Consider the following 17,724-nt stretch of genomic DNA (forward strand, 5'->3'; position numbering starts at 1 on the left):
TGTCCTTTATACCCTCACTCCCTGCTGCTTCCCTGCCCGAGCTCATCATTTACTGATGGTTCCATCAGCTCCACATCAGCAGCAACACCTCCACCGCCTTTTATTTTTTTTTATTTTTTTTTATTTTTTTTTATTTTTATTTTTTTTTTTTGCAGTACGTGGGCGTCTCACTGTTGTGGCCTCTCCCGCTGCGGAGCACAGGCTCCGGACGCGCAGGCTCAGCGGCCATGGCTCACGGGCCCAGCCGCTCCGCGGCACGTGGGATCCTCCCGGACCGGGGCACGAACCCGCGTCCCCTGCATCGGCAGGCGGACTCTCAACCACTGCGCCACCAGGGAAGCCCTCCACCGCCTTTTAAAGAGCCCTCCCTGGTGTCCGTACTATCACCTCTGGGATCTGGGAGGCCTGAAGGACTCTGAGACCGTCTCTAGGGACACCATGTCCACTGTGCCGGTGAAGAGACACAGGCAAGAGCAGGGCGTCCAGTCAACATGGGGCAACCCTGGGTTTGGGTGGGCGACTTGGTCCTCATGCCTCAACAGGGTGAGCTCGGAACTGAGTCTGCACGTTGCAGACACAACTCAGAGGAGCCAGGGACATCAGCGGTGGGAGGAAGAGGCTCTGCAGGGCACACCTGTCCTCTGCCCACCTGGATTGTAAGCACAGCTTCCGGAGAAGGAATGTTTCTTAAAGTGGCAGCTGCTGGCCTCAGGCTCACCCTGAACCTGCTGGAGCAGATTTCCAGGGGTGGAGCCCCTGCATCTGTACCTTAAACACCCAGGGATTCTAACACAGACAGAGGAAAAACACCCCACGACGTGGTCCTGAAGAACTCCATACCTTCTGCTTTTTTATTTTGTAAGTTCTTATTTTGAAATAATTTCAAACTTTAGAGAAGTCATTCAGGAATAGTACAAAGGACCCTCCATACCCCTTATTCACCAGTTACTCAGATTTTGCTCCATCTCTCTCTCTCTCTCTCTCTCTATATATATATATATGTATATATATACACACACACACATATATGTATATATTTACATATTTAATAATTGTTATTTTCTGAACCATTTGAAAGTAAGTTGCAAAGACATCATTCCCTTTTATCCCTAAATATTTCAGCATTTTCCCCTAAGAACAAGGGTAGTCTTTTACATAATAACACTATAAAAAATTCAGAAAATTGAAAACTGATACAACTATCTATTCTTCATCCAAATACCAGCTTCTTCAAAATCGTCAAATAACGTCCTTTACAGCCATTTTCCCTGCCCCAGGATTCCATCCCCGCGACTTGTGGATTCAGCTGCACGCCCCCATCTCTCTCCACTCTCCCGCATGGACCCCTGAGTACGGGCCTGTCTGCTGTCTCCCCTCTCCCTGGGCCCGGACCCTGCGCCCCTGTGGACAGATGGACACCCAGGCGGGGACGGGAGTGAGACGAGCCCGGGACCCTGAAGACATGCCGCCGTCCGGTCCTGCCTGATCTCTGCGCCTGAGCGGGCAGTGTGTCTTCTGGAGGCCGGGGGCCTCGTCCCCAGGGCTCCAGGACAGACAGACGTGACTGTGCCCCAGAGAGCTGGGCTCCAAGCACCCAGCTGAGCGCACTTGAAACTACGCTCTCTCATGAGTGGGATCCCAGGAGTGAGCCGCCAACTTCCCCCTGGTGAATGATGCAGCCTCCAGCCTCTCCTGCTCAGGGTCCCAGGGAGAGTCTGAAACCGCTGATTTCTCCGTTTCTTCCCACACCTGAAACAAAGGCAGATGCTCTGCGGCCCCCTTCCCCCCCACACCAGCCACCACTCCCAGCCCCGTAAGCCCTCTCCCTCTTTCTTTCCCCTCCCGCTGCTGCCACTGTCGCTGCTTTTCTCATCTTTCTACTTCAAGGCCAGAGCATTTGGATTTGCGAGGAAAATATGCTTTTCCTGGCGGTTGCTTAGACCGGTAAAGATGGGGAGGGGCCAGGACCTGGGGCGAGTATCCAGTTCTGGCTGCCGGTTACCATGACCGGTGCTTCGTCCCCATCAGGGAGCCTCTGATCAGGAGCCCTCACAGGGACCACACAGGCCTGGCCCGGGTTTCCAGGGAGAGAGACATCAGACCTCAGGCTTCGGGCCAGAAGTGGGGGCATGGTGGGAGGGTTGAGAGATGTGCTAACACAGTCACGGTTCTGGAAAATTTTGCAATGTAAGATTCTTTATGTTTTTTCTTTTAAAAAAACCACTCAGTTATTATAAGTTACCACCCTATGAAACTGGTATTCATTCCTGTATAGACAGATAATGTGTGTGTGTGCCTGCAGTAGGAGATGCAGATAAATGATGCATAGGTACATACACAGATACAGTATATAATAATAGTGTCCTCCAATGAGTTCTTTTAGGGAGAACCCAAATTTAAATAAAAACCATTACTTTGGAAAAGAATATAAAAAATAATGTATATATATATGCTTGTATATATGTAACTGAATAACTTCGTTGTACAGCAGAAAATAACACATTGTAAATAAACTATACTTCAGCTTTTACATTTTTTTAAAGTTAAAGAAAAACATTACTTTGACATTTCTGTTTGTTTTCAAGTAGGTGGGTGAGGTTCTATCGAGCTGACCAAACCATGTCTACTAAAGACCTGTGCTGAATCTTTTAAGCAAAATTCCAGATTGAAGGAAGTTTTTTATCCTTTCTCTCTTTCTCTCTCTCTCTCTCTCTCTCTCTCTCTCTCTCTCTCTCTCTCTCTTTTAAGATTACTGGATTCTTTCTGGTTTTCTCATCCAAAAATCACTTCTCTGGCTTTCTCTTTACCAGACACAGTCCATGCGGTAGAGAAATCTGCAGCTAAAATGCATGGCCTTTGGCTGAAGGAGCAGAGGGCACAGTAGAACGACCCCAAGGACCCCGAGGTCCAGCACCCGGAGCACACTGTGGGTCCCCTCCTACCCCTCCTCCAGATGTTACAGTCGTGGAAGAAATACCCCTCAAGCCAGCCATCTTCCCATCTAAGTTCATATCCATTCTGTCCTTTTCTTCAATATGCAGCCTCATTCAAGAATATAAAGACCATTTTTCATCTTACTAGTTATGCCATTTAAAATAAATTGACCAAGTGTTAAATACAGTCATTTTCCAACTTTTCCATAATAACTCAAAGAAAAACCTTGTGCTTACTCACCATACCTCTTCTGAGAAGTTCATGGGACATAGCAGGATATTCTCATTGTTCCTCTGTTTACAGAAACAGCCTGTGTTTTCTAGGCCAGGTAATAAAACCAGCAAGGTTGTGGGAACCCAGGCAAGAAAGAGACTCTATGAAATGACACAGAGAGGATTCCCCATTCTGGGGTGCCCTAAAAGCCACACTGCTCCCCTCGAAAACTTCAAAGCTTAACATGACCCCGAGCCCCTCAGGGCCTTTCCAGAGCAGAGGTGAATCCACCATTCCTGCCCAAAGCGCACCCTTGGAGTTGGGGCCAGTGATCTGTGAGGTGGCAACTAGGCATCTGGGGGGCTTCTGAGAAAGTGATCACTTACTCTGCTCCCACAGAATGAGAAGCAAAGCCTGAGACACCAAAAGCAGTTCTGTTTTACTGAGCCAAGACTACATATGTGCTTTTCATACATTCTCTCATCTAACCTTCAAAAAGAAAATTCTGGAGGGCTATTATCAAACGAAAAAGACACAGAAAATAAAAAGCGTTGTCAAGGATGTACAGAAACTGGCACCCTTGTGCATTGCTGCTTAGAATGTAAAATGGTGCAGCCACTATGGAAAACAACATGATGGTTTCTCAAATAATTAAAGACAGAATTACCATACGACCTAGGGAGTCCACTCCTGGGTATACACTCAAAAGAACTGGAAGACTCGAACAGATATTTGTACCCTTGTGTTCATAGAAGCATTATTCACAATAGTCAAAAGAGGGAAATAACCAGATTAATGGATTAAAAAAATATGGTATATGCACACAATGGACCATTATTCACCTTTACGATGGAGGGAGCTTCTGACACCTACTACAGCATGGATGAACCTTGAGGACATTAAAGCTAAAGGACACAAGCCAGTCACCAAAGGACAAATAATGGATGATTCCACTCATACAAGGTCCCCAGAGGAGTCAAATTCAGAGACAGACAGTAGAACGGTGGTTCCCGGATGCTGGGGGAGGAGAATGGGAGTTAGTGTTTAATGGGGACAGAGTTTCAGTTTTCCAAGATGAAAAGAGTTCTGGGGATGGAGAGTGGTGATGGCTACACAACATTATGAATGTGTTCAATCCCGATGAGCAGTGTACTTCAGATGGTTAAGACGGTACATTTTTTGTTGTGTATATTTTACAGCAATAAGAACAAAATCCTAAGAGTGAGGTGCTATTATTTTGCAGACGTAGCAACTGAAGCACAGAGGTGGTGCAGTAAGTAGGAGGTACAGCCAGGATGCCCAGCAGGCAGGTGGGCTCTGAGGTCTGGGACCCAGCACTACCATCAGCCACTGGCCACAGACACTGACCACTGATCACGTACTCGGTAAGAAAAGAAAAGTAAAAATGTATCCACCCTTGCTCTGGGCAATCGGGGGTCCCAGTGGCCTGAGACTGTTGACGAGGTCTTCCCAGGGTGGCTGGTTCCAATCGGAGACGAGCCCTCCACCCTATCAGTTATAATGTGGTCTTACGCTACACCATGAATGGCATTTGAACCCAGAACTTACAAAGCAGGAGTCAATTCAAGTAATTCTTCAGTCGGTTCCCTGATTTCCCAGACTTCAGTCAGGTCATTCCCAACATGGTCCCTCCTCACACACAGCTGTGCCAGCCCCTCGGGCAGTCACGGAAGGTGCCGTGTGGGTTGTCTGCCGGGGGCATCTCGAGGCTACTGAGACTTGATCATCTCCAGAAGGTCACCCAGCACTTGGTGGCTTGATCAGTTTCCCTGATTGAGGGACGGGTGTCCGGGACCCCACCTGGTCACACCTCACAGCCACGCACCTGTCTTTCCAGGTCTCACTACTGGCTCTCCCCGCCCTCATTCCTGACGGAGGAAGGGGCCAGGGGCTGCATGTCTGCAAGCCAGCCCCTCACCCCTGCCCCAGGGCCACAGCACAGGCAGCTGATGTCAGCTGTGGAGCTTAAAACCCAATGAAAGAGGGAAGGAGTCAAGCAGAGAACCTGAAAAGTAAACATTACAAAACCTCCAAAACCAGAAGGTCAGAGGCGCACTGTCTGTGGGGACAGGCCAGCTATTTGCTCTTCCTCTGGACAGTGTGATGTGTATTTAACTGGAGGAGACAGCATGACTGGATCATGTGTGTGTGAGCGTGTGTATGCATGTGTGTGTGTATGAGTGTGTGCACACATGCACATGTGTGAGTGTGTGTGTGTGTGTGTGCGTGTGTGCGTGTGGGCGCGCACAGGCACATGGAAGCCAGGAGGGCTGGGGGCCTCTGTAGCCACGCAGAACACCCACCCTTTGTGTCACAGGCGGGCCAGCACTCTAAGGCCTGTGACTGAACACGGGTCCAGTCATGTTTCCAGAAAGAAAAGAAGGAGGGGTATAAATCACCCTGTTAAATGCCTGCCTAACTGGGCAGATGGAGGCCATTGGCTTTAAACATTTTAAGCAACAACTCACGGTAAGAAACACGTTTTGCTGTAGCCCCACGTGCACACACACACTTCATAAAAACAATGCTCGCCCTTACTACAAGTGAGGTACGCTGATATTTTCTGTTCTTATTTTTATAGTGAATTTTTAATTGAGGATAATAAAGTGCACAAATGGACAGCCTGAAGATTTTGTAGGGCTGCCAATCTTTCTTATATACATAGCTTTATTGAGATATGGTTTACATATCACAAAATTCACCTAAAGTGTACAACTCGATAGTATTTAGTATATTTTCAGAGTTGTGCAACAGTCCCCATAATCTAACTTTAGAACTTTTAGAATTTTAGAACTTTCATCAGCTCAAAGAGAAAACTCACAATATCTATTCTATTTTATTTATTTATTTTTGTAACGCTAGTCACAACTCACCAAATTTATTTCATTAGTGGGTCACAACTGCAGGTGATAAAACCAGTGTCAGAGGTCTGAGGCATGGGGGGTGGGGAGCATGTATGTGTGAGTTTGCATGTGCCTGTGGGTGTGTTTGCATGTGCATTGTGTGTTTGCATGTGTGTGTTTGCATGTGTGTGTGCATGTTTATGTTTGTGTTTGCGTATGTGTCTGTTTGCATGTGTGTGTGTTTGCATGTGTATGTGTGTGTGTTTGCATGTGTGTGTGTGTTGAAGAAAAAGGGAGAGTTCAATCCTCACCTCCACCCCAAATGATCCAGAAACTGGAGATGTGAAGCAACAGACAGAAACATTGCAGCCCAAGATGGTGCCACGAGTTATGTGGACACAGATGCCACATACTTGCCCACTGGCCTCAGGAGAGGCTCAGCCAAATACCACGGGAAAGGAAAACCCAGAGGGCCTGGGTTCTGGATCTCTGACAAACTGAGCCAACCTGAGGCAATCAAGGCAGAGGGCTGAGGGGCAGAAGACAGGCTGGGGGCAGGGGGGAAAAGGTGCCGGCCAGCCTTCCACTGCTCATATCAGAGCATTAATGAGCGTATCTTATCCTCTACCCTTGGGGCAGTAGAGGAGAGTGGAGGTCATTAGGGGAAGGAAGGTGTGTTGAAATGAGCTTTCCCAGGGCTTCCCTGGTGGCGCAGTAGTTAAGAATCCTCCTGCCGATGCAGGGGACGTGGGTTCTATCCCCGGTCCAGGAGGATCCCACATGCTGCAGAGCAGCTAAGCCCGTGAGCCACAGCTACTGAGCCTGCGCTCCAGAGCCCGCGAGCCACAACAGCTGAAGCCTGCGCGCCTAGAGCCTGTGCTCTGCAACAAGAGAAGCCACAGAAATGAGAAGCCCACGCACCGCAACGAAGAGCAGCCCCTGCTCGCCGCAACTAGAGAAAGCCCGCGCGCAGCAACGAAGACCCAACGCAGCCCAAAATTAATTAATTAGTTAATTTCTTTTAACTGTCAAGAAAGTACATAAGTGCCTGGAAGAAAGAGGGAACATAGTATTTAAAACCCACACTGTAGCCACTTCAGCCTTCCTGTGCGAGGAAAGTAAATTAAAAAAAAAAAAAAACCAAGAGCTTTCCCCTTCCACGCTAGCCCTATCCTGCTTCTAGATTCCCATAAGTAACTAAACCGGGTTCCCTTTGGAGATCTCAGCTTCTTGTTCCATAAGTGGAGTTTATTCATCCATTCAACAAGCATTTCTTGAGCACTTTGTTCTGGGACAGAGGGCACGGAGCTGTTTCACTGTCCCCTAGAAACTCTCTACTGGTCTTTAGGGTAGCATTAAAGACATTGGTGCACAAACAGCACGAGAGCCTGCAAGCCCTGCTCCCATCCGGCACACAGCTGTGCCTGGGACTCCCCAGTACACCCGGGGTCCGGGGTCCCGCAGAAGAGCAGGAGTGAGGTGGGTGCAGGGCTATGGAGGGAGCGTCTGGTCAGAGCAGGGCCCAACTGACGCACCACGGCCTATGTGTTCGGCTCATCACACACCGATGGGATGTGATGCTTGACATCCCGTTGCTCTGGGATGGGATTGACATCTGTTTCACGGCCCCCGTGGCCAGGAGGGTTCCTGCTGTAAGACGCAGTGCGGGGTCAAAGGGCACAGCCTGATTCCATAAAACAGGACAGAGCTGGTCTTGGCAGGTTTGGGCTTCCCTTCCCCCAGAACAGGGTACACTGACACTGATGGGCAGTACAGGCAGAGGGGGGCACCCAGAGTCCTTAAGACCCTCAGATCCAGGTGTCTCTATGGCCGGATATCCAAAGGATATGGGTTCTTTGAACTTTTCAAGGGTCTGGAAGAAAGCCTGGCTTTTTTTTTTTTTTTCCTGCGGTATGCGGGCCTCTCATTGCTGTGGCCTCTCCCGTTGCGGAGCACAGCCTCCGGACGCGCAGGCTCAGCGGCCATGGCTCACGGGCCCAGCCGCTCCACGGCATGTGGGATCCTCCTGGACCGGGGCACGAACCCACGTCCCTTTCATCGGCAGGCAGACTCTCAACCACTGCGCCACCAGGGAAGCCCGAAAGCCTGGCTTTTTACAAGCTCTGCTGCAGTCTGTGTGTGGAGGGACAGCCGATTAGAGGCAGAGGTCAGCGAGCTGCCATTCGGCCGGCCCTGCTCCTGAGGCCGGGCCATTGGGCAGAGCAGGGGCTCCCAGACAGAGGCAGGAAGCCATTGCCAGGTGCCCTCTTTGGGGACTCGTCCGCCTCTGACCCCCTCCCTGCCATTCTCTGGTGGATGGAGGCCCCGCCCGGCTGCCCTTCACTGGGCGCTGTGAGATGCCCAGGCGAGGCAGCACCGGCTTGCGGGCTGTGGGGGGGATGGCATGGCCTTCCTTCCTGGTGCCCTGTCACCCAAGAGCCACACAGCTCTCTTGCAGGGGCCTCACCTGAGATGGATGCCTTATGTGCTATGTTCCACGAGGTGGCCTGGGTGACCTTGTATGCAGGACTTCCAGGGCTACAACCAGCCCAAGTTGGTCGCTGTACCCACAGGGACCTCATCCCTCCACAGAGAGATCCAGGGTTTCAAATGGAAACAAACTAAACCTACCCTTGGTCAGAAAGCATCAAGACCAGCCCCCCAGCTGCAGGGCAGGCCTGGCCTCACTTGGGTTTAGAGGACAGGACGCTTGGAGACTTCCAGACCTGTCCCAAAGCAAACCACCAGCGTCGACCCAGACCTGAACGGTCCCCCGAGGCACGCCGAGCCTGGACGCTACGCCTGACCCTCTGACCCAACTGCCACCACCAGGCTCCTGGTGCCGTCCAGCAGCCCTGCTCCTAGCTGCCCGGCTGCCCAGGCCCGGAGAGGATGGACGCCCTCAGGGTGATGATCCACTCACTGCTAGTTCTGTGCACTGGGTCGTGCGGATCGCTCTCCTGGGGCTGGACTCTTGTGACATCCCCTACTCCTGGCAGGGTGGGGTGGGGATGGGAAGAAGCTTGTGGCTGATTTTTCCTTCCAAGCGACCAAGAGCCCAGAAGAGGGCTGCAGAATGCCCCTGAGAGGTGAAGCGAGAGCTGGAAGGGGTTACCTGGCCTTCCTTTCAGCCCTCTGGCGGCTCGCCCCCTCCTCTAGTCCATCTGGCCCTGTGGGATGGGCCGGGGGCTTCAGCATTACTGCAGGCGGCAGCCCTAAGCCTCACACACAGGCAGGGGGAGCAGAGCCCTGGGAGAGGGAAAGGAGGTGAGGGGCCAGGAGAGAAAAGATCAGTGCCAACGATCCAGCCCAGAAATCACCCTGGTGACTGAGATCTCTGCCAGCCACCCAGCGACTCCAACAGCTTGTCCCGCCACCCCCGCCCCCGCCCCTCCAGGGCAACCTCCCCAGTACCTAGGGGGCTGCAGCCCGAGGAGGCAGAGCCGAGAAGCCTCATCACGGGGCCGTCTGCCTGCAAAACTCTCAACAGCTACAACACACAGTCTTCCGCCTGCACAGCTCTGCGTGCACAGGTGCGCAGCGGGGCCCCGAGCCAAGGGAGGGTCCAGTTCCCCCGCAGCAGGTCGGCTGGTGCCTCGGGACCGCGCCCCGGCCTGGAGCTGGGATCGGCCGCTCAGCGCCCCCTGCCGGCCCCGCCGAGCGCCGCGCACGCGGGCAGGAACCGGGACGCAGCGAGGATGCTCACACGGAAGCAAGGACAGCCCTGCTCCAGACTGTCCTGGGCTTGGAAAACATCCTCCTGCAGACACAAGACGAAAGAGGGGAACAGTTCAAACGAGAGGTGATCCTAAGACGCGAATGACCTTTCAGAGTGAAAAGTCTCGAAGGCAGGTGTGTGTCCCCGCAGTCTGAATTCAGGACACAAAAGACCAGGAATGAGATCTAATCCTTGACTAAACATAAAACAACAGTAGAAACCATACACTGATGGACAGGAAATGTCAACAAAAAGAGAAGTTGGTCACTTTCTTGTGCCAGGCACTGTTCTAGGGCTTTGCCTTTGCTGTCCCAACCTTCACAGAGCTCTTGTGCAACGATGCCGCTCGTAATTAATTCAGCAGCTGCAGGAGGCGGGCACAAGGGTGGGAAGTAACCTGTGCGAGGCCAGAGTGGCAGGGCAGGGCAGACACAGCGGCAAGGGCCGTGTGGGCAGAGCGCGTGCTTAGGGAGCGTCGGCCCCTGGGAGTGCAGAGACCGCGACCCCACCCCAGCCGTGTGGGGACAATGGCCCCGCCCTGGATGCGACCCCAGAGCGGCAGGTCTTATCTGTCTACTGCTCCTTCCTGTTCTTAGTCCCCTGGTGACCAAAACCCAACCAGCCAACGAAGCACGTGTGAGTCCACAGTCAGGTGGCTGGAGTCCGCCACAGCAGACAGGAAGCCCCAGGTCCCCTCCCAGAAGGAGGCTTCCTGCCCCTGCGCCCTGAAGCCCAGGGAAGGGGTGAGTGGAGGACCCCGGGGCAGGCAGGGCAACTTTACTGCCGTCAGTGCCTTTAGGGGTTCGGGATTCGTCCTCGAGGTGCAGGGTCACCCGAATCTCCCTCTTCGGCTCCTAAAGAGTCGCTGCTGCCAGGTCTTCTTTCCCACTTGATTTTCTACTAAGAAATGAAGTTGTGCCTACCTGCCTAGCAGGAGAGGTCAATGAGTTCAGGGGGCAAAGTTCACCCCAGCTGCCCTGTGCCCAGCTCTCCGTGCTGCGAGGAGAGAGAACAGGTGACCTGGGTGGAGACTAGGACAGGCGACACGTTTAAACCTTCAAAGTGGCAGCACCCGGGGACCCTGGCCGGGTTTCAGCCTGTCCTCTGCCCTCGGGGAAGGGAGAGGGCTGACCTTCAACGTGTCCCCATCTTACTCAAGGGTAGAGCGGAGCTTTGGCAGCTCGCTGGGGCACAGCCATGCCAGGCCGTGCCAGGGACACGCCGGGAACAAAGCACAAAGGAGAAGGAACAAACAGGGCTTGTCCCCGGTTCAGAGAGTGTCACTGTGTTTATCCAACAGGACAGAACTGTTGCATTAAAGTCACATCACCACGACCACCAAAGTCAAATCCTCCCCGACCAGACCCTGAGCGCCAGCCTGGGCCCAGGACTCTGGGCTGGTTCCTCTAGGGGCTGCAGGAGGGCAGGCGGCCTGGGCAGCATCCACCGACCCGAGGACTTGCCTCCTGTCCCCTGTGAGAGCACAGTGGGCAGGGGGCCTCCAGAGACCAGCTGGAAGGGAGTCTGTGGGGGTTGTACTGATTTATGGGGGCCTTTCAGGGCCAGCATGACACCATCCACCCCCAACCTACCTCCTACTAGTTCATATTCTCAGGGCTTTAAATCATGGTAACAGCCCTGCAGGAGCTCTGAACGCTCAGGGCTTCCAGGACCAGCTGGGCTGCTCGCCACCTGGAGGGAGGAGCGTGACTGCACTGCACTCCTTTCCCCCACCTGCTCAAAACCACACCCGGCTCCTGCCTCTCGGGCCTCCACTCAGGAAGATAATCAGCAGAGCAAGGACCTTCTTTTCACCGACTTAGAAGCTTCCTCAACAGAAAAAAAATACAGAAGCTAGAAAAAAATGATTGACATGACGACTCACACTTACCTCGTTTTACTAGTAAGCTTCAAAGCAAACACCTGCTACTGTCAACAGAGCAAATGCTAAAGCACTAGGATGGCTGAGTTCTTTCTTTAAACAGATTCTACCAAACCACTTCAGTCTTGCTGGGCTGGAGAAATTTCTGACTGCGCAGGGAATCTGAGTGCCCACCCCAGCTTTCAATGCCAGACCAAACCTTTGAAGCCTACGGCCTCTTGAAACGAAAAGAAAGAAAACCCACAGCACACTAGAAAACCTGCTTGTTTTTGAGGACTCCATAATAGCTCGCTCTCCATATGGTAGCTATAGAGTCAAGAGCACGAAAAACAAAGCAGGTAGAAGCAGAAATCAGGCAGGAAGTGAAAACCAGGCTAGCTAGAAACTGGAGGGAAACTTTAGGAAGCAAAGTGACAAGGAAAAGGGAAATGGGTGGATGATTTCTTCTCTGAGATCAGAACTGCATCCCCCAGCTAACGTTTAAGGCGAGCCATGCAATTACCAGACAGCCAGCGGGCGTTAATTATGCTCCCACTATGTGCTTGCCATTGTGTTTGGAATTAGAGGTTGTCTCTGAGATGATCTAGGCTCTTCTAGAAAAAGAAACCCAGCATTATAAATCTAAATCATCCAGAGATGCCCATGGAGCCCTTCCTGTCCTGCTTCTTACAACAGAAGAGATTCTCTTTCTGACACAGGGAGGCCGGGAATGAGCTGTGATCCATCAACTCAACCCAAGTGAGACGCTCAGGAACCCGGGACTCACCCCGCTACCCCACAACTTGCTTTATGTTCGATGGACTGTCACATCACTGTTTTCTCCAAACCTCCAAACAGGAGGTGAGGGCTGTGATTTCCTTCAAAGGGTACAGTGGACACCAACACCTCCCGTAAAACGCGCTACTTGAGGAAAGGTTCTAAGTGCACAGCCCCTGATAGCCGCCTGGGGAGTTTGGTTTTTGAGTTTTATTCTCTTACAATCAAAGCGGTGATTGGAAAAGGGGGACATTGTAAAATGGGGCTCTGATTAGGACTCTCTGAATTTATAGTCCAGCTGGCGAAAAACACATCTGAGTCATTGACAAACTCCAAAATTCTGTGATTCTACTAGCTATTGGAATGAATAAGAGACACATCATACCAAGAATAGTGAGATGAGCAACTACAAACAGCATGGGACCCAGAGGAAGCAGAGGTCAGAGTGGGCAGGGATGAGCTTGGCCTTCGTGCCGAGGGGACTGGGCTGATTTTAGACAAGAAAAGGCAAAGGCATCACTGCCATGGTCCCATGGGCAAAGACGGGAAGTGAACGTGAAACCAACAGGTTTCTGAGGATGTGTGATCTGCCCAGCAGGCGGGGAACGTTCACTGGAGGAGGAGACAGAGGATGAGGTCATCAGTCACACGGGGGTCATTGGGAACTTATGAGGAAGAATCAAGATATTGAAATCAGTCTTTTACAAAGATTCAACCGGTAGCAAAGGGTAGAAAGGATAGGAGAAAAGACAGAAGAGAGACAGAGGAAGTTTCTGGGAAGCCTGGACAGTAAGGTAAGAGCCCCTGGACAACAGAAAAGGCAAGACTTGGTGTCCAGGTGACCACGGAAGGCAGAGGGGTGGTGGAGACACGTGGAGATGGTGAGCTCTGTGTTTCCAGCTAACTCGGTAGCACTTCCATCAAAGCTCCTCTAGCTGCCACCATTGTCACATTCAACTTCTGCCTTCAAATCAGAGTCTGATCCTGCAAGTTGGGGCCTTTCCGGGAGCTGTTTTCATTAGGAAAAATTTCAAGTGTTCTCACAGAGACCCCAAGCCATCAGGATTCAAGACAGGCATGGATTTCTCTCTCCTGCTATCGTCCACATGTGATGGTCCCCATGGGATGGGCCATGGCTGGTACGGCAGCCGCCCACGTCTCAGACCAGGCCCCGCCTCCCCAGTCGCTCCGCCATCCCTGCGGTGTTCCCTTGTTGGCGTTCCCCAAACTCGCTGCTCCCCGCTCCATGGTCTGGGCGGCAGGATGGAAGAAGGGACAGAAGGAGAGAGCACCTCTTCCTTTTAAGGAAATGACCTAGAAGTTGCACCTAATAATCTCACTCACAGCCCTTTGGCCACGGCCCAGTGTGTTGCCACACCCAGGGGCAGGGAACCTGGAAGGTGGAGTCGGGGTCCAGAGCAGCCCAGGTGAAAATCCCATCACTGTGAAGGAAGGAACGGATGGCTGTTGGGGGTTGCCCGCAGTGTCTGTTACAAAAGCGCTTCACCTAAAGTAATAAACCACACCTTTTTTTTTTTTTTTTTTTAATCGGTATGCGGGCCTCTCACGACAGTGGCCTCTCCCGTTGCGGAGCACAGGCTCTGGACGCGCAGGCTCAGCGGCCATGACTCACGGGCCCAGCCGCTCCGCGGCATGTGGGATCTTCCCATACAGAGGCACGAGCCCGTGTCCCCTGCATCGGCAGGCGGACTCTCAACCACTGCGCCACCAGGGAAGGTGAAGCCCCTAAGGAAGCCCTTAAGGAAGCCCCTAAGGAAGCCCCTAAACCAGACCTTTCTGAGCAGTGTGGAAAGAACGGTTCCAAGAAAATGATGGAACCATTAACAGAAACAAGAGGAATGAGGAGGGGTCAGCCAGTCAAGTGAGATGATTAACTCATGTGGGGATGTTGCTTGTTTGTTTGTTTTATTGAAGTATAGTTGAGTTACAATGTTGTGTTAGTTTCTGGTGTACAGCAAAGTGATTCAGTTATACATATATTCTTTTTCATATTTTTCCCATTATAGTTTATTACGAGACATTGAGTAGAGTTCCCTGTGCTATACAGTAGGTCCTTGTTGTTTATCTATTTTATGTATAGTAGTGTATACATGTTAATCCCAAACTCCTAATTTATCCCTCCCCCCACTGCACCTTTGGTAACCATAAGTTTGTTTTCTATGTTTGTAAGTCTGTGTTTGGTAAATAAGTTCATCTGTATCATATTTTAGCTTCCATATATGTGTTATCATATGGTATTTGTCTTTCTCTGACTTACTTCACTTAGAATGATCATCTCTAGGCCCATCCATGTTGCTGCAGATGGCATTATTTCATTCTTTTTTATGGCTGAGTAGTATTCCATTGTGTATATGGACCACATCTTCTTTACCCATTCATCTGTCTGTGGACCTTTAGGTCGTTTCCACGTCTTGGCTACTGTGAATAGAGCTGCTATGAACACTGGTGTGCACGTATCTTTTCTAATCAGTTTTCGTCTTTGCTGGATATATGCCCAGGAGTGGGATTGCTGCATCACATGGCAACTCTATTTTTCGTTTCTTAAGCAACCTCCATACCGTTCTCCACAGTGGCTGCACCATTTGCATTCCCACCACCAGTGTAGGAGGGTTCGCTTTTCTCCATATCTCTCGTGGGGGTGTTCTCATGAGCCTCCCGAGGGACACGGCTCCTCCATTTAGAGAACAGGCCCTGGAGCTCAGGGGAGGGGATGGGTTTGAAGACCCAGGTGACAGTCATGATGGCAGAGACCAGGAATGCCGTCCCTGGGACTGAGAGATGGGCCTTATCTGGGCCTGTCCAGCGGGCTCACAGTACCGTGGACAAGTTCCTAGATTGTCTCCAAAATGACTCTGTAAATCCCACTCTCTGTTGGTGTCGCTTATTCCCAGTGGCACCGGGGATTAACCTTGGGGAAAAGAAGGTCTGTACTTGAACCTTGATTGACAATGACTTCTCGTCACTAAGCAAGTTGGCACTTTCTTGATGCCAGTCCCTTGTCGCATGTGTGCACCCTGGTGGGGAGGAGAGGTAAAGGCAAGAAGGACAAAAGCACTGAGAATTTTCAGGCCGCCGACCACAGCGCCAGCTGCCTTTTCTTCGGCAGTTGCCGCATTTTTAAGCATCTGGAGTGTTTCATCCCCCACTGCTCAGTCATCCATTTTTAAAGTGTCCGCGTCAATAAGTAGGACGGGTACCAGCGCCTTCACCTGGTGGCAGAGATGGATCTCTGGCAGGTAGGAGTGAAGTTGGCTCCGGAATATAAATTGGTCCCCTGTTCCAGGCTGCTTGGCAAAGTTCTAGCTAAACTAGGAAGCCAGCAGCCCACGCCTCTGGAAGACAGATGTAAATGTCAAGTGCTGAAGAAATGTGGCAAATGTGGCCAAAGGGGGGACGGAGGCAGTGTTCCAACCCACGAGTCTGCAGAAGGCTCTCAAAATCACAACTGTAAGAGCACTACTTTGTCTGGTGACACTCCACACATCAAAAGATGAAGTTCTATATTGAATAATTTCTGTCCTGGGGCAAGGTCAGGAACGTCACACAGGATGTTTGGATGCACATGGGGTGCAGGGTAAACCAATAGCAGATGAAGTCCAGGCGACGCTTAACAGTTTGGGTTTCCTGCCAGCCAGCGAGGTACGGTTAGCAGAGAAGTGAAGTCATGCCCACTTTTAATAGATTTGTGAACTAATGAGGCAAATGTAGCAAAGAGGCACCCGATGCCTTTGCTTCCAGCACAGAAGGAAACTAATATTTATAGAGTACGTAGTGCATTTAGGACACTTTATATATCATAAGGGTTGGATTTTGTTATTCCTGCTCTACAGATGGGGAACCTGAAATTCTGAGAGCCACTCACCCAAGGTCACACAGCTAGTAAGCTGTGTGGCCAAGATACGAGCCCAAGTCAGTCTTCACACTGTAACTTACACCTGAAGAAAGGAGGTTTAAGAACGATCCATGCTGAGTTTATTTCAGCTTAATATTGCTGCCATGTCATTTTAATAGAGCAGAATAAGACAAAACTTAAGAGTGAGGTACTGGATACCATTTTGTAGGATGAATGAGAAGTGGTAAAAAAAGAAAAAAAACACTGTCAAAAAGAAATGTGCAGCATAGACACGAAGAAGAATTCTTTATAGGTAGTAGAAAAGGGTGAAAATCATCATAAAGGAACTATACCCAGAATTTTTTATTAGAAAGTGTTGTATAAAATCTTGAACACACAGTGTTTCCATAAAATGTAGTAGCTATAGATTAAAACATCTATTTTAAAACTAAACTAGCTGGAGAGGGTTTGGAGAAAAGTGAACCCTCTTGCACTGTTGGTGGGAATGTAAATTGATACAGCCACCATGGAGAACAGTATGGAGGTTCCTTAAAAAACTAAAAATAGAGCTATCATATGTCCCAGCAATCCCACGACTGGGCATATACCCAGAGAAAACCATAATTCAAAAAGATATATACACCCCAATGTTCATTGTAGCACTATATACAATATCCAGGACATGGAAGTAACCTAAATGCCCATCGATAGATGAATGGATCAAGACGATGTGGTACATATATACAATGGAATATTATTCAACCATAAAAAGAAACGAAATTGTGTCATTTGTAGAGATGTGGATGGACCTAGAGACTGTCATACAGAGTGAAGTAAGTCAGAAAGAGAAAAATAAATATTGTATATTAATGCATATATGTGGAATCTAGAAAAATGGTACAGATGAACTGGTTTGGAAGGCAGAAATACAGATATAGAGAACAAACATATGGACACCAAGGGGGGAAGGCGGGGGCAGGGGGGGAATGAATTGGGAGATTGGGATTGACATGTACACACTAATATGTATAAAATAGATAACTAATAAGAACCTGCTGTATAAAAAAAAAAGAAAAAAGAAGAAAAACAAAAGAAAAAACAAAAAATAGTAATAAAAATAAACTAAATGAGAACAGAAAAAGTAAAAATATTATATGTGGCATCAAATTAGCTTCTTAAACGATATATGAAACCTACCAGAATGCTTAAAATTCGAGGACTGAAAATACCAAAAGTCAGTAAAGGTCTAAAGCAGCTGAGCTCTCAGACACCACTTGGCTGGAGGTTAAACTGGGCTTTTTTGAAAACTGTTTAACATTATCTACTAAAGCTAAGCATACACCTACTCTCTGGCCCAACAATTCCACTCCCAGGTAAATACCCAACACAAAGCAAGTGCGTGTGTCTGCCAAACACCTGGGCACTCATGGCAACTCTGTTTATGATGGCCAATAACTGGATACAACACAAATGCTTCAGTAGGTGGATATATCCAATCTCTTGG

This window comes from Phocoena sinus, chromosome 16 (assembly GCF_008692025.1).
Source record: "Phocoena sinus isolate mPhoSin1 chromosome 16, mPhoSin1.pri, whole genome shotgun sequence".
NCBI lineage: Eukaryota > Metazoa > Chordata > Mammalia > Artiodactyla > Phocoenidae > Phocoena > Phocoena sinus.